Here is a 17,184-nt window from a genome sequence, read left to right as displayed (position 1 = left end):
CTGAGTTCAAAGTAAATGAATGGCCACAAAAGGTGGCAAACTCTGTGTCATCTCCCAGAGGCTGCATCTGACTTGCTCTTCTCTTAGCTCTTGCTTCTCTCCTTCTTGACATATAAAAACACCAGCCTGGAGAGACACCAGAGATTATTACCTACTTGTATAATCTTGAATATAGAGGGAAAACTATAGTCAAATAAAGTTACCAGGATACCGATGAATGCCTACAAACAAAGCTGCAATTGCAGCACTAAAGGAAGAATCTGGGAGTGCCTTAAATTGAGCCGTAGCTTCCATGGCCCCCGGGGCTGCTCCACAGCGGCAGTTAATCATCTGCCTGCGCAATCAGATCAATGCTCACGACCTTCTCTTCGGTTGTCTTTTCCTTTTGTGGTTCCCTCTATCCCTGTAGTTGAGAGGAAGACAGTGGAATCATTTCCTTGGGGTGGGGAGAATTCATATAAAACAGTAACATGTTATGTCCTATTCAAGTGGAGTGTTCTAATAAAATTATGATTAGACAGTGTGAGGGTAAAGTTTATCTTGGGAATCATTTAGAGTCTTAAACATACTCACACATCTTTATCCAATTGACTCGTGCCCATCGTTGTATAATAGAGAGTGTGGAATAAATCACCCCTGGATGAAGGAAATACCTGTTGTTATATCCAGGATAGGTTGAGATGGGGGATATGGTGAGTGAGCTGTTAAACTTTCACAAGTGAGTTCCCTGAGAAAAATATCTAATATTACCTAGAATGTAGAATTGTTACATGTCTACTGATAGGTCCCCAAATTCAATTTGAAACACTCACAACCTGGTGGTTGTCTACCACACTTTGGTGTCATCGCAAACTGAACCGACTGTGAGGAAGTCTGGGAGCTGTCAAGCAGTCTTTGTGCCTGCAGGAGAGGCCCGCGGAGCTGGCCTTCTAGAGTTTCTCTTCCAGGAGACGGCAGACAATCCCTCCCTCAGCTTGCCTCTCGAGTGAAAAGGAGGTGGGAAGTGGGAGGCGAGCAGGGAGCGCTCTGGCAGGGTCAGGGGCTGAACCTGAAACCCATCCAACAGATGTGGGTCAGTGTAGACTGTGTTTAAAAGACAAGCCTGAACCTGGAGTTCCTCAGGTTTCAGGGACACTGAAGCACCTTGCTCCTTGCAGTCCACTGTTCTGACAGCAGCGTGAAGTTTCTTCTGGCTAGATCCTTCTCGGCCAGGACTGACGATCTTTGTGATTTTTCTAGGTCCTTTTTTTTTTTTTTTCCAACAAAGGCCTTTCTTGCCTTTGTCAAAGGCTGAGTGTCCCCTCTCTGGAGAGTTGTAGCACATGAGTCTCACCCTAAAGCATTTGCTGTATGTACAGCACTTGCTATATAGGTTCATGGGGCTCATTATTTTTTTGTGGGGATCACTCTGTTGGCAGTGCAATAAGAAGAGAACAGAGAGGAGGATACCAATAGAAAGCTCTTCCAGGGCAAAGGTGAAGAAAAAAGGCAGAAATCCTGTGTATGTAGAAGAGACCGTCAACTAAGTCAACAACAGCACTGGCTATCAGTTACACACTTATGAAGCAAGGTGGGGGGTGTAACTTAAGATGGTTGTCTGGTGGTGGGACCACGTGCCATAGGAGGGACTGGAGAGGATGTGGAAACCGAGACATGAGACAAAGAGCACTAGTTTATCACTGGACATGCTGAGGTTGAGAGTCTGTAGGACTTAGATGGACACAGGATTAGTATCCTCAGGTATAGTGGATAATGGACCTCTACAATAGTCAACGGGATCTTGGAGGAAAGTAGAAGACCCAAATAACCATACCATGAAAGAAGCAGAAATTTTAAAAAGTCATCAGCATTACACACCCACAATGCCCACCACTGACCAAAATGAGAAAGACATTAAGAACCAAGGATAAGGTCTGTTTGGAGCTGTGACTGCGGGTCTCTGTTCCACAGGATAGGGATTGTGAAAGTTGTCAAGAATAAAGCCTGCTTTAAGAGACTCCAAGTGAGATTTAGAAGGCGGTGCCAGGGTAAAACTGACTACTATGCTCAGAAATGGTGATCCAGGACAAAAATAAGTACAGCACACCCAAATACAGGATGGTAGCTCATGTAACTAACAGAAATATCATCTGCCAGATTGCGTAGACCCATATAGAAAGGGATATGATAGTCTGCGCAGCATATGCACAGGAATTGCGGGAGTGAGTACAGGGCGAAAGTCGGCCTGACAAATCTTGCTGCAACCTACTGTACTGTCCTGCTGCTGCTGGCCCGCAGGCTTCTCAGTAGGTTTGCCATGGACAAGATCTATGAAGGCCAAATGGAGGTGACTGGAGATGAATACAATGTGGAAAGCATTGATGGTCAGCCTGGTGCCTTCACTTGCTATTTGGATGCAGGTCTTGCCCTGACTACAACTGGCAATAAAGTTTTGGGGGCCCTGAAGGGAGCTGTGGATGGAGGTTGTCCATTCTTTATAGCTCCAAATGATTCCTGGGTTATGATTCTGAAAGGAAGGAGTTCAACGCAGAAGTACATCGTGAGCACAGCTTGGGTCAGAACGTGGCAGACGACATGTGTTCCATAATGGAAGAAGACGAAGATGTTTATAAGAAACCATTCTTTCAGTTCATAAAGAGCATCACAACTCCATACACAATGGAGGAGATGCATATGACAACTCATGCTGCCATCAGAGAGAATCCAGCCATTGAGAAGAAGCCTGAGAGAAAAGAAGAAGAGGAGGAGGAGGAAGAAGAAGAAGAAGACGACAAAGAAGTAGTGTTGGAACCATCCCCAAATGCCCCTTGCCCAGAAGAAAGATCGTGTTGCTCAAAAGAAGGCAAGCTTCCTTTGAGCTCAGGAATAGGCTGCTGAGAGCTAAAGCAATTTTCTGTGAAGAGTTTTTCATGAAGATAATAAACTTACTGGCCCAGCAAAAAAAGAAGAAGGAGAAGAAGAACCAAGGATAAGGTGACGCAACACCCAAGAGCCTTGGAAACGAGTGGTGATTGGCAGGAGCCATCTCCATGGGATGAGGAAGCCGGAGCCAGAGGATGTGGCTTAAGGAATGAATGGTGGGTGAAAAAGTGAAGGAAGGGAGCAGTCTCCTTGTCTCCTGGGGCTCCGAAGTAAAGGAGAAAGGGTGCTGGGGAGGGTCGTGCCAAGTGTCAAACGGGAGCCAAGAAGAGAGTCAGTGTCGTCATTCACGGAGGGTAACGGACTCCAGGAACGGAAGAGAACGAGGCTCTGGGCAGCCGGAGGTCCTTGAGAATCAGGAAGGAACGGGCTGTGACCACGGAAGGAGGAATTCCCATGTAAGAATTCAGGATGGATGATGCTATGAGACCCCAAAATCTGAGGAAGAGGACAGGTAGAGATCCAAAGACATGGATCAGAAAGCACATCCAAGCACTGGCTTCTCTTTTTTTCTCAACAAGGGGGAAAAAAAAAAAAAAACCCACCAAAGTTTTACCTCTTCAGGAGCTCAGGGGTGGGAAGGCAACTTGAGGAGAGGGAGGGAGGTGTGTCTTGCGGTGTCGCCCCTCCCCCATAGCTGTGCTTCTGATGTTCTTGGGTCTCGGACTGAGAACGTTCACACAGTGGCTGGCCTTTGCCACCGTCACCACTGTACGGGGCGGTCGTGGGTATTCCCGTTTCACAATTGTAGCCAGCTGGGCCTCAAGTAGGAAGTGCCAAGTCTAGGAGGGTGCCTAGCCATACCTGCCAAATGAATGGGCCACGTAGACTCCACTCTCCAGCTCTTTACACCTATGTGTGATGCTTCTTTCAACAGAAGTTTTGCTGGCGAGTCTGTTCACATGTAGTCTTGAATCATCAATAAGCTCAAAAAAAAAAAAAAAAAAAAAGTCACCATATGAAAAACACAAAAAGTGGCTGGACAAGGAAGTGCCAGGGCTACTGTATTTACTCCAAACAGAAAGGCTACTTGCCTGGTTATGACTGACTGGGAAATGAGGTTTAATTGGACAAAGCCCTTGAAGCTCCCAAGTCTAGCACACTTCCAGCAAGGACCTCCCCGGAGTGCAGGAGCATTGGAACTGACGTGTGCTCAGTTTCTGTTTTACCACGATTACTATCCGGATGAAAATTCCTGCCAAAACATTTCACTGAACGATTTACAGAAGACTTTCCAAGGCTCTAACTGAAGGGCGGCAGCTGATGTCAGCGTGAGCATGCTGGCACTCACCAGTTCACCCGGCTGAATAAGAAAGAAGTAACCAACGGTGTCTTTGGGAACCCTGCAGGTTCTTCATAGTTGTAAGTCAAAATCTAATGTGTGTTCTTCTCACCATTATGCCAGCAAAAGAGGATTGTGCAAATAATAAAATGTCATGTAGTGTACAGATAGGACACTGGACTCACAAGTTCCTGTGGGCAGGTATTTAACTTTCCCCAGTGGTCATTTCAGAGAACTGGACCAATGTTTGGTACACAATGCGGGGTAAAAATTGCATGTTGAATTGAGTCGAACTGCATTAACATTACAGGTGGTTTTTTTTTTTCCCTCCTAGAGCTGAGCACAGAACTGTCCCTGGAGGATGCTATGTGCATGAACACTCTTAATTCATTATTGAAGTTCTGGATGAATTATTAATCCCGGAGAAAAATCCATAGCCGGAGTTGTCTGTCATTGCCGTGGGAGGATAATGGGTAGTAACCCATTTAGGTAGTTTTCCTACATCATCACCCCCTTTTCCCTCCTCTGGTCTCAGATTTTGCTGCCCCCCAAAGCTGTGGCTGTCATTCTCATTCTGTCCCTGATTTATGGTTTGACCTCGAGATGAGTCACTTAATCTCAGTTTAGTACTTGTTTCCCCGTCAGTGAGAGCCAAGGAGGCCTGGCTGTGCAGCTAACCAGGCCTAAAAACTGGCTGTGTTACTCAGTGCCATCCATCATTTCTGTAAGGCCAACGGAAATGAATCACAGACACAAAGCCCCAGTGGGCTTCCCCAACTCCTACCAAATGAGCCCTTTGGGGTGGCTAAGTCAGTGTAGAGTGCAGTGCAGGGGAAAAGAGGGGGAGCTGGTGATGACTGCCTAAACCCGAAGGGGAAAATCTGGCCACAGAGGGCAGGGGCAGGGTAGAGACACAACGCTGGCTGGAGTGGCTGTGAATAGCTTGCACCCTCGGAGAGAACCCACCAGCCTCTGCTTTTTGTAGATAAACACGAAAGACAGGATGTGCGCTCTCCAGCCCTTGGCACTTAAAATCAAGTGAACTTACACACACACACACACACACACACACACACACACACACACACACACACCATAAAGCTACAGGAGAGATGTGAAAGAGGACTACGCAGTGTGTCTCATAGAGTGGTGAGTGATAAAGGATGAATTGCCCAAAGAGCAGAGGCTGGGGTGGGATTCCCCTACCTTGACTCCTTGTACCCTAAGTCTGTTTTCCCCAAGGAGTAAGAAGATCCACAGAGATGAAGGCCCACATCCTTATGAGAACAATATAGAAAGGTCCAGGGTGGATATCACACCTTCACTACAACAGCATTAAGAGAGGACCACAGAGTATGATCCATTGTCATAGCTGTGGTCATAGCCCCGAGAGGGGCACAGGACAGTTGGAAACCTTGCAGGCACTGCATTAGCTAACCAATGTTTAGAACAGGGGCCCCTGCTAATCAGAGGGCAGACTTGAAATGTGTCCGCATTGTCTTCCTGGGCATGTTTATATGCAGGGTTCTCCAGGCACCAAAAGAATGCCTTTGAGTCGGCATCAGCTTGTAGCTCAGCTCATAGCATCGTCTAGGTAACAGCAGGAATTGATGGGCACTTCCATTACACATAAAAGCCTCTAACATTTTATGTGCAATACTGTAAATCTTATCTGTAGCATCCAATGTGACTGATGAGACAGGTCCTCAGCGCAGCAGAGTATCTCAAGAATCTCACGTGTAACAGTAGTTTAAGAATCTTTGTTTGCTGACAGTATTTATAAGCTACGTGAGCCATATTAGAAGTCAATAAATATGCAATATCATAAAACATTAAAATCATAAACAGTGCTTTGAGAGAAAAGGTAATTTCTCAATGTTTAAAAGGGACAAAAAGAAAGCAAATAATATACTTCATAAAAGAACAATCCAGGGGCTGGGCAGGCGCCTTAGTCACTAACACTCTTGCCACACACACACACACACACACACATAAGGACCTGTGTTTGACCCCCAGAACCCACATAAAAAAGCCAATCACGATGGCCCACTCTTTAACGCTAGCGCCAATACCAAGATAGATATATCCCTGGGCCCTGCCATTCCTCCAGTGTATCCTAGTCAGGAAGCTCTAGGCCAGTGGAAGATCCTGTCTCCAGAACAAACAAAGAAAAAAGTGAATGGAACCCGAGGAACAACTCAGATGTGTCCTCTAGATTCCACACACCCGTACACACACACACACACACACACACACACACACACACACACACACACACACACACTATTCCCACTGAGCACCGAGAAAGCCCTTGGTGGTCTCTGACAGTAGTTTTAAGTCTTGTAATTAGTGATCAGATTGAGACTTTTATTCCATTCATTTGTCAAGGTCCATTCAAATGGAGACTTTGGCTTTAGGTTCAAGTACAGTGGATAGATCGTTCAACTTCCTGTTGGAGACAACTGAGATCAGATCCAATCTAGTTATCTGCTTCTCAGTTTACTCCTCTACTGTAGGTGTTCAAGGGAAGGGTGGGGCAATCATCTTCCGTCACCCCAAGTCATGGGGTGGATGACCAGGTGTGGGTTATGACTCTTTAATGGAGCAGTACTATTGAATGCTGATTATCTTTCATTTTCCTTAATGTTACGCCGCTGTTCTCACTGCTTTCTCCAGTGGGGAGGCACTGGCCAGCATACCCATCTGCCTTCCTCTGGGTAACAGTGCCTGGGTTGTACTTCAGGGAGCCGTTTCTCTCTTGCCTTCAAGAAAGAGGTCAATGCATATGGGTGACTTTACTTGTCAGCAGCAGTAAGTTTGCTGCCTTTATCTTAAATGCCCTTTTTTGTCCTGTCCCAGTTAAGATGTCTGTGTGAAAAATGTGCAGTTGGGTTCCGGAGGGTGCTGGGGATCAGTTCCCCTGTGGTGTTTCCTGTTTGGAAAACAGTGTCTGGCTTGCCTCTAGATACAGAGTAGTGGTTCCTTGACCCCTGCTGTTGGAGGGGTATATAAGCCCATGTTGGTACAAATAAAGAGAGCTGCTTCCCTGACGAACTGAGACTGGGTGTCTAGAGACTGTTCAACCTCGGCGCCCCTCACCGGATTTCGTGCTCCAGCTGCGCAGGTCGCAGCATCTACCCACTGGGACAAGAGATCTAGTTTGGGCCAATCAGAGCGCAACACTATGTTGCATCTCTGGCCTTCCGTCTTTTCTTATGGGGGTTGATCACTGATGGATGGTTTGCCACCTCTGTTCCATGAAACAGCAAGCCAAACAGAAGTCTCCTGAGAGAGAGAAAATGACCCCATCATCTAAGCCTCCCTTTCAGAGAAGCCTGTTTGGATTTAAATTCTACTTGGAATTAAAAATGTTCTAATGTACATATTTCTTGTTATTTTTTTCTTCTTTCAGTTACTTACAATTAAAGTTTCCAAACCCAGAGAGGAGTAAGAAGAATGGTAAGTTAATGTCTGCATTTCTTCTAAAGTTACCAATTGTTAACAACTTGATACATAAACATCATCTCTATGTGCCTTCTATTTATTACTATGTATCACTATATCTACCTGTCCGTCTCTTTCTGTATCTATCATTTATCTGCCAGTCTGTCTGTCTGCCTGCCTATTTATCTATTCATCCTTCTCATTTTCTTTTGCTATTGTGCAACACCAGTAGTATTATCATGCTAAGAAAATCCGTTCAATAAGTAGCTCATTTTAAAATTTTCTCAATTTTCCTTAAAGTATCTTTTTTATTTCATTTAATTTTTTTTTTAAGATTCATCAGTCAGATATTATTACTGCATTTGGTGGGTTTTGCCTGTATGTTTGTCTGGTTTTTTTGTTTGTTTTGTTTTGTTTTTTGTCTCTTTTAATTTACAACAGTGTCCTGGATTTCATTGTATTTTTCCTTTAATGACATTTTGTGCTGGCTAATTGTATGTCAACTTAACACAAGCTGGAGTCATCTGAGAAGAAGGAACCCCAAGTGAGAAAATGCCTTTACAAGATTAGGCTGCAGGCAGGCCTGTAGAGCATTTTCTTAATTAGTGACTGATGGGGGAGGGCCCAGCCCATTTGGCTCCAGCCCTGGGCTGGAGGTCCTGGGTTCTATAAGAAAGCAAGGTGAGCAAGCCATGAGGAACAAGTCGGTGAGCAGCACCCCTCCACGGCCTCTGCATCAGCAGCGCCTGCCTCCAGGTCCCTGCCCTGCTTGAGTTCCTGTCCTTCAGTGACAGGCTATGCATGCGGAGGCATAAGCCAAATAAAAACTTTCTTCCCCTAATTGCATTTTGTCACGGTGTTTTATTATAGCAATAAATCAAACAAAAAAATCTAGTAGCCCTAACTAAGACATACTGTATTCTAGTTCATATTTAGGAACCCAGACTATTTGTCTTACAAAATGTGCTGCATTTCTGGATTTTTTTGATTACTTACTTAGGATTAGAACCATAATTTTAGCAAAAATTCTTTCTATGTAGCATATTATATTCAATCCTGTACCTTTCTCTCTCTCTCTCTCTCTCTCTCTCTCTCTTTTATTTTTAACACTATGTAATGGGAATCACTTCACTTGACCTGTAACGATGTTTCCCATATTTGAAATTTTCCCATATTTACAACTATAAAATCAACATAATGATATTGTTTTAAATAATGTATGTTAATTTCCCTTATAATTTATTTGACTAGTCTTCTGAGGCTAGCCATTAAAGGTGTTTATTAGTTTTTCTGTTATAAGTTTACCACAGGGAAACCCTCACACACATGTTGTTTCATACGTTTGCAGTTCCATGTGGGAGTCGATTCCCGGAATATGAGTGCTGGGCCAACGTGAAATGTGTATGTAGTTTTTTTTTTTTTTAGATATTGCCAAGCTCCCTCCCTTCATTTGAGAACTGGCAAAATGTCTTGACACCTAGTGTTCTATAAAAGGTTCACTCTTCCTGTACATTCCACACAGTTTTCCCCTAATGTCCATAAGGACCTGCCTGCTTTTCCTGTGTCCTTTTTGGCTTCCCATCACCTGGCTCTGTGTTTGTAGAGATGCTTGGTGGGTACTAAGCAAGTGAATGAGTGCATCTATGAATGAACAAGCTATTCTTTTCCATGACATCAGCACTCATGCTCCTGTCAGGAAACTGAGCCCCAAATCCAGTAAGAACATTTGAAGGCCACTGTACCAGTCAGCACAGAGGGCGTGATGCACTGACGTGCCAGCAGGCGAGAAAAGGTAAGGTGTTATTTCGGTTTCTGAAATAGCGACTAAAACACATTTGGTTAGCGCCCGCAGCGTGCCGAGCAAGGGAGACAGACACCAAGTCTAAAGAGGACATCCTCGGGGCTGGTGCGGCGTACCTGTAACCCAGGCACTCAGAAGGCTCGGGCGCAAGTTACGATGCTGAACCCCAGGCCAGGCGAGGCTACAGAGTCAATTCCAGGTCAGGCTGAACTACATAATGAGACCTTCCCCTCCCAATAACAAAGCAAAACAAAGGTTCCGGAGCTCAAGTTTGCCGTGCGGATATGTCTGTGGGGATTTGAGACACATGTGTACGGACTGTAACAAGAAAAGGCATTGCGTGGTGAATACCCAGTGGACAGTATAGACGTTTTGATGCAATAAGAGTTACAAAGAGGAAGACCACACTGCACTCTGGGTGTGGAAGGGCAAGAATTCAAATCAGAGGGGGCCACGGGGAAGACAGGGCAGTTGATGGCATAGCTGAGCGACAGGAAGTGAACCAGGGCGGCGAGATGAGGGAGGCCATACAGGAGAGTGGCGTGCCGCACATCGGAATTGGCAGCTTGAGGCCAAATTCAGAGGAAGGCCTGCTAAGAAACACCATGGGTCACAGTTGGGCTGGTTTTAGTTTGAACCAAAGTCTCCATGCTTTTCCGTGATCCTCATGTCTTTTTCTTTAGAGTGGTCCTTCCCCGCCTTGTAGGACCCCGCCCGGCGAGTCTGTGAAGACAGTCAGTCATCCTCCCCACGGCTGAGCTCAGCCCAGGGCCCTCTACCCCAGCCGGAGCAATCAGCCCCCATCAGATGCGCACACGGACATGGAAGAACAAAGGCCCTCCTTCTTGGAACTGCTGGGCCGGAGAGCGTGTGGGTTTGGAGCAGGCAGCCCTGGCACCGACCATCTCCTGGGGAGAGCCCACATGTAGAGTGAAGCTGAGCTGAGCGAGGCAGAGTGCGATGTTGGAGGGACAGACAGAGTGCTGGACACACTTTGAGCTGGTGCATCCTGCACTGGTGACCCTTCCTGGACTTGCCAGCTCCCTGGGAACCAGAAAATTCTCTTGCTGTTTCAGCTAGCTTGGGATTGCTTTCTGACACTTTTCATCTAAAAGAAGCTTCAACAATACAGGCAATACAGGAAGCTTAGACTTCACCCCACAGATCAAAGCTTCCCAATGTCTTTTCCTTTGATCACTGGTCCCACAAGTCCTTAAAAAAAAAAAAAAAAAGAGTTGCATAGCAAATGTAGTTTGAGAATACTGCCTTCCAGAGCCTTTTTTGTAGGTCCATTAGTGTAGTAACATATTAAACACCAGAAGGTTCTCCGTGCTTGGAAGCCTTCCATTTGCTCTTCCACATCCACTGTGTCCTGTTCCCACCCTGTCCTGTGTCCTGGGAGACCTGATGCTCTGAAGCGCCAGACACCTGACCTTTGACCCTAGCTGGATTTGGATGAGCCAAGGAAGGAAGCATCCTGGAGTCTGGTGAAGGGAGGTTGGTTTCCCAGTATGTTCATTTGCCTGGCACTGCCCAGCCCAAGCTATTGTGGCCTGGTTGTGTCTCTCTCCTCTCAGGGCACAGATGCTGCTGGGCGTCACCTTCCAGGCAGAGTCCCCTTTCACTCTCTGGCTTTGTGAGTGAGTGGGACCAGCCCAGGGCCATTGCACCCTCCTCCGTGGTTCCCTCGAACCCTGCCTGTCATCTACTAGCTGTTTTGAGGTTAGTCATTTGAGTGTGTTATGTTTCCTCCCAGGGCCTGTTTGAAATCATATTATCAATCCCAATTAATTCATTACCTCCTAAACCCATTAAACCTGTAATTTGTTTTGAACAGGAAAACACCTATTGGTGTGTTATTGAACAGAAAAGTTTTGACCACAGAGGCCTTGAAAGGGCAGTGTCTTTGTCTCAAGAGTCTAGAAGGATAAAAGTAGTGGGGCAATTTTTTTTTTTCTTAGCCTGTAACATTCTCCTACAAGCATCCAGGGCATCTACCGGACCGCCATGTTAGGCCTCAGTTTTCAGTACCTCTGTGTGGGAGGCCCTCTTCCTGCTCTTTTCCTACCCAAAGCACATTCTTTTAATAATGGTCCAGTGTGTACCACCCTTCACCCGTCAACATTCCCCAAAGTTCCGCATTCACCCTGACCCGTCCATTCACACAGCCACTGCCGTTCCCCCTCATCCCTATGGATAAAGCGCAGGCTTTAAACCCTTGCATGGGTAAGTCAATTTTCTTATTCGATATGCCACTCATATCTCACAACTTCTGTCAAGCACATGCTGCTCTACACAGAGGCAATACCTCCTTTTCCCCCATTGATTTGTAAATTAAGCTGTACCCTTACACATACACACACACATACACACACACAAGCATGCACACATGCAGTACACACCCATGCATGCACATGCACAATGCAGCATGCACCCATGCATGTACATGCACCCATGCACTTATTATGTTGTCCAGACTTGTCTTCAACTCTTGGGTTCCTCACACTTCAGCCTCCTGGGACTACAGTCTCTCAATACAGGACTTAGCTGCCATTGTTTCATATGAAGTTTAAATCTTGTCATTGTAGAAGTCATTTCCTGATCATCCCAGATAAGTCTGATTTCTCAGGTTTCTGAGGGACCAGCACTAATAACCCACTGAAGCAACATTCATGTATTCTGAAATCATGGTACTATCTGGGACTACTGTCCATGTCCTAGGACTAGTCACCCTGCGTACTTCTGTCACAGAGCCTTAACAGACTTACAGGCATTGTTGAGGACTGAATTATATCCTAGTCCTCAGTCCCCCAGAATGTGACCTTGTATGGAAATGAGATCATTGCAGATGGTATTAGTTCAGATGAGTTCATCCTGGAGTAAGGTAGACTCCTCATCCAATAAAACCAAAATCTTAAAAAGTAGACCTTGGCTCACAAATACCGAGAATACCATGTGCAGATGGGAGTCTTGCTGCCACAAACCAATGAGCACCAAAAACAGTTAGCAAAGCACCTGAAGCTACATGACAGGTATGAAGCAGAGGCTCTCTCATGGCCTCAGAAGGAACCAGCCCTGCCGACACCCTAACCCAGCGTCCCGGAACTGTCAGGCAGTGCATTGCTGTGGCCCAAGCCACCTAGCTTGCTCTTTGTTCCGGGGCTTCCATCCAACCATTACAAACAACACAAGGAGAAGGCCACACCGAGGAGGAGGTTGTCCAGCTAAGACCTACCACCTGAGTCTTAGGCCATTTCTGGCTAATTAATTCCCTTCTCGGAGCCTCGATGTTCTCTGTAACGTGCAGATAAAATCTACCTTGGAAAGTTGCTGTAGGGATTAAAGAAGATAACATTAAGCTATTAGGCACAGTGCCCGACACAGTTAACATGTTTAATAAATGCTAGGTCTTGTCTTTGTAATCCTCTTGTGCAAACGAGGTCGGACTAGACATGTAAAGTGCCTGTCTGAGTGACTACGATGAAGTGGCAACAGATTGAAAATTAAACAAAAGCCAGGGGGCCTGCCTCCCACCCACAGGCCTCAGTTCCTATACTTCCCACGTCTTACCGGGCATCGTGAAAGAGAACAGTGAACACAGGGGCATTGACTGAGCGGCATCTGATGTGTGCCACTTAACTTACTTAGCGGCAGCTGGGGAACTGAACTTAAGGAGTAGGGCCTTTGTGGATCCCCTCCCATCCACAGGTAGCTGAGATGAATTGTATCTTAAAGCAAACTATCTCTGTTTTTTGGGGTTTTTTGTTGTTTTGTTTTTTGTGGTTTTGTGTGTGTGTGCCTGCCAAGTTAAGTTCTTTTTCTTAAGGATATAAATCATAATACATAGTTATGTAGTGGACTAGACTTGAGAGCATAAAAGAATGAGCCAAACTCACAGGACTCGGCTCATGGAACACCACTAATTCAAACACTGTACAACCACTGCCAACGATGCTGGGATTCACTTTAACCACACAATCCTCTGGAGCACAGTCTTCACCTTACGTGGGTCTCCTCGAAACTTGCCCTTCTGGCTTCAACGCCCTCCCCTTCCTTTTGAATCTGACTGAACATGTGGACTGCTGAGGAAGGAGTGCCTTCTTCACAGGTCGGATGAAACACACCACTTCCCCCTCAGAGTGACGCTTATTCCCATTCTTAGACGAAAGTCAACATTGATTGTGTCTGATAAATTATAGTGTCCTTTCATCACTGGTGGTCAATGCCCATGGTTTTTATGCATCGACATGTTCAGAAATCAATTGTGAGCCAGAGCAGTGGGAAGGAAAGCTGGCTGCCATGCTGGCAAGAGCCTGAGGACCCTATTTCATATGCCGCGGGAGTCTCGTGAATCTATCGCTAGAAGACGCAGGTTGCTCAGTGAAAGCAAGGAGAAGAAAAGGAGCGTGAAAGGAGTGATTAAATTCTATGATCTCACCAGATTTTTCTGGTCTCTTCCATTGTGCCATGACAACTTGCATGAGGAAATTTTTTTTTTTTCTTTCTGAATTACAAAGGGTATTGAAGTACCTCCCTCTGAAACAGACTCTCTTGGAGGCCCTTATTTCTAAGAGGAAGCTGTCAGGACATGAAGTGAAAAATCAACACTGACCCATCAGCTTTAATTTTTAAAAATTTTTTTTGTAGACCTAAGACCTCTTTCTACTAACGATCCTATAAATCCATATACTATTTTGAGGCCCCCTCAAAAGGGGATACAATAAAGAGAGGGATGTGGAGAAGACCCCATAAGATGAGAAATAGCCCATGTTGTCAGCTTCTTCCTTGGGGACAGTTAGACCTCCCCGGGGCCGCCGAGTTAGGGCAGAGGGTAAGCCTGGATGGCTTTTATGGTCACCTGCGGGCTGCAGAACACCTGCCTATGGTTCTAAGCTCCGACAGTGCAACGTCAGCCGGCTCCTTTTTCATTTCCCACAACCACGTGGCACAGAGATGGTTGACGCGAAGATCAAATGTCCTGTGCCTCGGCCCGGAGTGCGCGACTGCCTTCTGTCTCAGAGTCGGTAGTGATGGTCCCGCGCTCAGTATTCCTAGGACTAGGTGACAGGGTAGGCTCTGGGTGTCCCAGGTGGAAAGAGGCAAGGGCTTTCACCTTTCTTCTTCCCCAGCAGAAGTAAAGGCCTCAGGCTGTACTTCAAGGTTTCCTGAGCCCCTTGAAATCTGATTCACATCTGTTCCCCACAGGGGATCCAGAGCTCTCAAAGGCCTTCTGCTTCTTATGAAAGAGCTTGGGGGTTTTGTTTTTGTTGTTGTTGTTGTTTTAGCTGAAATAACAATGCAATCTTGGCCTTAGTAATTAATTGCTAATGTGAACTGTTGAATGGGGTGGGGCTTATGAGTATGGATTAGCCCAATGTAACTCTCAGGTATATAGTTCTTGAAGAAGGAAAACAAATAATTTCAAACGAACCTTTCTAATAACTAATATGTTAACATAAATGATTTGCCTCTGCAATTATATTGTTTTATCTCCGTTATATCAGGCCTACAAAACTTGGCAGGATACTTTCCCTAACCTTGTGTAACTTAATTTCTTTGATGGAATAGGAAATACAGATAACTACAACAAGAGCATTAATGCAGCCACAATAGGAATTGGAATTGCTAATGAGCAGGGCAAGGAGGAGGCCATTTTTGTTAGTTATTTAGCCACGTTGTGTTCTTACCCTGCAAGGAAGTGTCACGAAACACGACAGAATCCGCTTATAAGAGTTTTATTAGAGATAAAGGGACAGAGAGTGCGCAGGCCTGTGGGAGAGACACATGTGTGGAGAAGAAGAGGGACTGGGAAGCATGGCGCTCCACTTTAAAACCGGTTGGGGGCATGGCCAGGTCACGTCACTACTCCACGCGTGTGCGTAGATCACATGGTCACGTTGCGCGCTTACGTGGCCATGTAACATCATGGATCCTGGTTACGCAAGACACCTTGACCTGGAAATGGCTATCTTGACCTGGAACTGGCTAGGCGGAGGTGTCCAGGTCCGCCGGGTATCCTGGTTACAAGAGACGCCCTGACCCGGAAATGCCTATCCTGACCTGGAATTGGCTAGGTGGAAGTGTCCGCCTGGTATATGCGACCGTGGGGGCGTGTTGTGAACCCTTCAATTTTCTTTGCTTTAGAGATAACAAGAACATGGGAGCTGCTGACTCAGTACATAGACCTCATATGAAGGCCAGCGTTCGATCCCTAGCAAAGAGTAAACCTGGTATGGTAGCTTAGACTTGTGTAACCAGCACTTGGGAGGTGGAGGCAGGAGGTGGCTACCTAGAAAGTTTGAGGCTGGTCTAGGATACATGAGACCCTGCATCCATACACATGCACTCAAATCAAGCAAACGAACAAAAAGTAAAAATCTGATGATGACCAAAAATGGAGAGAATATACATGAGAGACATGGATAAATTATATTATTGGGAAATTATTTTATTTGTTCACTCATTCTTTCTTGAATTAATCTCTACTATATTGTGCATTTCTTTGAAACATTCAGGAGAAAAAAAGCATGTTATATTCTCTGGCCAGTTTTGAGCAGTTTCTTTAATGTAGCCACAATACCATCCCCACACTCCTGCAGTGTCTGTTCATCTCCTACATCCAGAAACATCTGTGCCGTACCCTTACAAATTCTCTGCGCTGTTTCTAGTCACAACTTATTTTCTTGACAATGGGTCCCCCTGGCTCCCTTGGCAGCCTTCCAACTTTATCTTTGGCTTCATTTCTTACATTCACTTCCTACTTCCTGGTTGTGGGGGAGGCTGATTTTTAGGTGTTTGGGGTAAATTCCTGTCTCGTCTAGCCGAGCCCTGTGGTCTTGGCACCTAGGCATGAGTTTTCATGGTTACTTCTCTCTCTCCCAAACAGCCACACATTCAGAGTTCATTATACTGAAGGCTAAAACTAATGAAGACATGCTGGCTTCCTTCCTTATTTCCTCCTTTCCTCCCTCCCTCCCTCCCCCCTTCCTTCCTTCCTTTGGAGACAGACTATCAGTATGTAGCCCAGGCTGGCCTCAGCTACTCCTGCCTCAGTCTCCCTAGGGCAGTTGTTACAGCTGTACGCCAGTATGCCTTGCACTATCAAGGCCTTCTTGTGGACTGGGTACCGTGCTCTTACAGCAAGGTGGGAGCAGAATCTGAGCTGTTCGGCAGGGCTTCCTCGTGGAGCAGACTACCTTCTTAAAGAGGCTCCCACTGGGTTGAATCAGTAAGAATTTATTGAGATGATAACCAACTCCTGGATCTTAAAGGTCTGGAGCAGACGTGATGGAATCAGCTGTCATTTCTTATAAAGAAAGAATCAAAAGCACTTCTTGAATACAAGGAGTGCTTTGAACACTCACCCTACCCAGGGCATTTCCCCAAACAGCACACTACCTCACTACAGTTCAGTGGCCAATGAGAACAAAGGGGCTACCTGAGCTCTGGGAGGGGACAACTTAGGTGATCTCTAAGAGGCCCAGACACCTGCCTATTTCCTCAAGCGTCTAAGAACAGATTTGAGAAGTGAAGCAACCAAATACAACAGATACAGGGGTATTCCAGCTGTGTCAGTGACCAAGAGATCGACACAGTGACAGGTTTGCACAGGGATCCTGAAAAGGTGAAGGAGGAGTCTTGTACTGGCTGGTTTTGTGTGTCAACTGGACACAAGCTAGAGTCATCAGAGGAAGGAGCCTCCGTTGAGGAAATGCCTCAGTGAGATCCAGCTGTGAGG

The 17,184-nt window shown here is 45.9% G+C and overlaps 1 long non-coding RNA gene and 1 pseudogene across 2 annotated transcripts; both read left to right on the top strand.

The window, feature by feature from the left end:
• Window positions 1-292: 292 nt before the first annotated feature.
• On the top strand, window positions 293-6,485 carry LOC143267135 (large ribosomal subunit protein uL18-like; annotated as a pseudogene).
• Window positions 6,486-6,537: 52 nt separating this feature from the next.
• LOC121832371 (uncharacterized) lies at window positions 6,538-15,549 on the top strand. 2 transcript variants are annotated; one of them, XR_013042538.1, is made up of 4 exons: window positions 6,538-7,660; window positions 8,994-9,046; window positions 9,324-9,645; window positions 10,130-15,549. It is a non-coding gene; the product is annotated as an uncharacterized LOC121832371 (long non-coding RNA). The 2 variants fall into 2 exon arrangements; XR_013042537.1 differs by having other exon boundaries at window positions 9,324-15,549.
• The last annotated feature ends 1,635 nt before the right edge of the window (window positions 15,550-17,184 follow it).

Source organism: Peromyscus maniculatus, chromosome 9, assembly GCF_049852395.1.
Source record: "Peromyscus maniculatus bairdii isolate BWxNUB_F1_BW_parent chromosome 9, HU_Pman_BW_mat_3.1, whole genome shotgun sequence".
NCBI classification, from domain to species: Eukaryota; Metazoa; Chordata; class Mammalia; order Rodentia; family Cricetidae; genus Peromyscus; species Peromyscus maniculatus.
This window is presented reverse-complemented; position numbering and strand designations above follow the sequence as displayed.